The sequence below is a fragment of the Odontomachus brunneus genome, unplaced genomic scaffold (genome assembly GCF_010583005.1).
Source record: "Odontomachus brunneus isolate Ranch 3 - 2012 unplaced genomic scaffold, Obru_v1 Obru_scaffold_015, whole genome shotgun sequence".
Lineage (NCBI taxonomy): Eukaryota > Metazoa > Arthropoda > Insecta > Hymenoptera > Formicidae > Odontomachus > Odontomachus brunneus.
The window spans coordinates 2934317-2937738 of NW_022639465.1; the positions used below are offsets into that span (position 1 = coordinate 2934317).

General features: G+C 42.5%; 1 protein-coding gene across 10 annotated transcripts in view; it reads right to left on the reverse strand.

The window, feature by feature from the left end:
- LOC116841433 (rap1 GTPase-activating protein 1-like) overlaps positions 1 to 3422 on the reverse strand; it is a 112587-nt gene that overhangs the window by 39803 nt on the left and 69362 nt on the right. The gene's annotated exons all lie outside the window — the stretch shown is intronic.

Below are 3422 nucleotides of genomic sequence, written 5' to 3' on the forward strand. Positions count from 1 at the left end.
GAGAGAGAGAGAGAGAGAGAGAGAGAGAGAGAGAGAGAGAGAGAGAGAGAAACGTTTTTCCGAGTCGATTCAACTCGCTTATTCGCTGTGTAACAATCTCTCTTTTATCTACTTCTTAATTAGAAATTATGTAAATATAATGGAGCAATATACATGTCATGCAACTTTATATTTCCCAAAGGGTGAAACTACATTGAATGGCAGATACTTTTATTTTTCGAAAAATGTCAGAGTACGGAAAACGCATTTTTGTAAACTCGTGTTTAACCGCGAAGGAATTTAATATGCGATTTAACGAATAACCGATTGTTAACGAACAGATAATGGACTTCTCTGCGCGATAACCTTTGCATTTTTATTCGCGATACCCAAGCAAAGTTGAATCCATTTCGACCGCGGTGTAATAAAATGAAAAAAAAAAAAAAAAAGCGTTAGTTTATCAGTTTGAAGCGATCGGTAAATGGCAGCGATCGTTTAGCCCGCTCGTCGGCGAAATTTCAAGGTTCATCCTGACTTTTTCGCATGCTCGCAACGCGACGCTTCTTGGTGCGTTTTTTCCAGTGGCAGTTCACACAGAAGTGCGCAACGACGAGTCTCGCGGGACGAAGAGGAGAAAGAGGAAAGACCGAACGAAATCTACGATCTTCACGGCCGCTGCGCAGGGCACAAATCTCAAAATCTTCCCCCTGCCGTTTGTTCGTTCGGCCGCACTACGACGGCTCCAAGCGGCAACTTCCGGCGCGTTTACCTGGCAACCGGAAGCAGCTCGTCTCCTTCCCCGCCCTTGTTTCCCATCTAATAAAAATGTATGGTCACTTTGAGAAATATTCGTCACGCCAACAATCTCTTTCACTAACTCTTAAATACAACATGTAGCAACTGTTTGACACATTAGCAGAGTGCAACTTTTGTTTTATCGTTAGCTTCGCGGAGCAAGATGCGTCAAAGTACTATATGATTCCTCGATAATAGTTTGTCAATTTCATCGCGGCTATTGTTGTAAGCTCGTCGAGAATAGTCCCTTTAATTATATACCTTTAACGAGCATCGAAAAATCAAAGAACGATAATTACGGATAAGTCGTTCCTTAATTATTTCACTCGTAAAAAACTCATAGAATGTAGAAAATACGACATGTTTGCTTCATTCTACCGTCCCGTATGTTCAACTTGTACAATCCTTGAAACATGTCCAGAGATAATTTTATGTAACACACACGTACACATCTACACACACGCAATATGTTAAAATTCTTCCAAGAAATCGTAAATTTTACAATTTACGATTATTCTTTCTCTCCATTCGATCAATGTATAACTAGATGTCGCGCGCGTATATAAAATAAAGACAACGACGTTTTGTTCAATGGTGGGTAAAGTAGGTCACAGTCGTTACCAACTTTTACTTTATCCCAAGTCGATACATCGTCCTGTATGTACCGTCGATAATGGAGCTTTTCCCGATCGATACCTGCATTATCGGCAGCGAGAATGTATTGATCAGTCAAGAAGAGATAAAGCAAAAACGAAAAAGGCACGCGGATAAAAAAGAGCGGAGGCTTCTCATGAACTCGTGAGACGAGACAGCTACATATGGCACGCAGATGATTACGGTCTCGTGTGTAGAAATCCGGATTCGCCGAGGAGGAAAGCGAATATGGCATGCAATAATCGTGAAATGCGGTTCCCATATGCGTAACTTGTTGCGTGCTTCTTTTTTTTTTTCTTTCTTCGGCGCGTTTTCCCACGAGTGTGAAAGTCGCTCAATTTTCCCCGATTAAAGGAAGACCCGGCAAATTGCCATGTCACCCTGACGCGTTAAACGTTAAGTACGACTGACGGTTCGTAATTACGCTATTAAATCCTTAAATGAAATGTCTGTCTCGGGATGAAATCTAGATGATATTAAACGAATCTCTCTCATCCTTAGGGCCGGTTTTTCAATAGTGATTTAAACTTGGAGCTCAAGCTTAAACTCTGTTCTAACGATGTGTTTGATGCGCGTCTAAAGAGAGTTGAAGTTTGAACTGCCGTTGACAAATCGGCTCTTAATGTTGCGCAATTTCAGTGGTTTCTGATAAATTTACCGTTATCAGTGGCTCGTTATCAGTCGCTTCGTTTACTTTTCTCGGCTTCCCGATTTTGACAGAAACGCGTTAACGATATCCCAGGAGGTCTCCCCATTTCATTCGATTCGCGCATTCTATCGCGATTTATCGAGCCACCGACACCACATCTCGACCCATAAGGTCGATCGAGAGACCGTTTGTCACGTCGATTCAACACGCGACTGCTGTTGAACGACTACTGTTTCCGGTAAAGCGAAAATGTAATCCCGATCGCGGATAAGGCGCGGCCGATCGGAAATCGTGAACGAGCGATTCGTCTTGAGAGTTTTTCACTCGCGTCCCACCGGCCGTGTCGGACCGCGTTGTTCATTCATCCTCCCTTCTCGCCCTCCCCCGCCCGCCACCTACTTGCGTTTGTCCATTCATCTCTGGCTCGTTCGCGCGCGAGCGAGCACGGGCCGTCGTCCCGACCGAGTGAGGTCGGTCACGCGCGAACATTTACACGAGCGACTTGGACGACCCCCCTCGAAACAAATGAATTAAAAGCATTTGCGAAATGAGGAAAAGAGTGCTCTAATTTTTGTACCAATGAAAAATAGTAGCTTCCGTTCTCTTTTTTCAGTCACGTGTCGCAACAAATATAAATTCGCGAATATGAATACTTGGAAATTACATTCCGCTCGTTATTCGATCGTCTATCGTGAATTAAAAATCAAATTGGACAAATTTGTCTCTTGAATTTGTGAAACGTTATTTTTCATGAAAAAACACGACTCGATCAACAATTCTTTTTTCTGTACAACGGTGTCGCATCCAGTTTGATGATAGTATAGTAGTTAAAAATAATACATTTATGTATAATATATAATTTCATAATAATTTTACAGGAAATATTTCAAATATCGTTCAGATGTAATGCAGCGTTGTTTGATATTTTTTTCGTGTTACCTAGCTTTGAATATCAATAACAAAACGTCTGTTTTCACGTTAGACCTCGATATTTAATAGACCGTCGGATAAACGCTGAGACTGGGCTGTAGATTTCGTCTCGTGTGATTCGTGGCACTTTAAAACTACATATCGACCGTGAAGGCATGCGATAGAAATGAAATGTAGTAAATTTAGACTCGGCCCAGCCCCGCGCGGCTTCCGCACTAGTCTCTCTCTCGCGACGGTTAAACGCGGTGAAATTAGATAACGAGGGGTTAACGACTTTTTTCTCCCTTTAGGGATATATACGGGCACCGCTATCGTTGTTGACCCGTAAATGTGGACAGTCGACTACAATAAAACTACGATGGAAGCAACAACTACATGGAGAAACGCAAATAAACATTCCTCCCCCCCCCCCCCA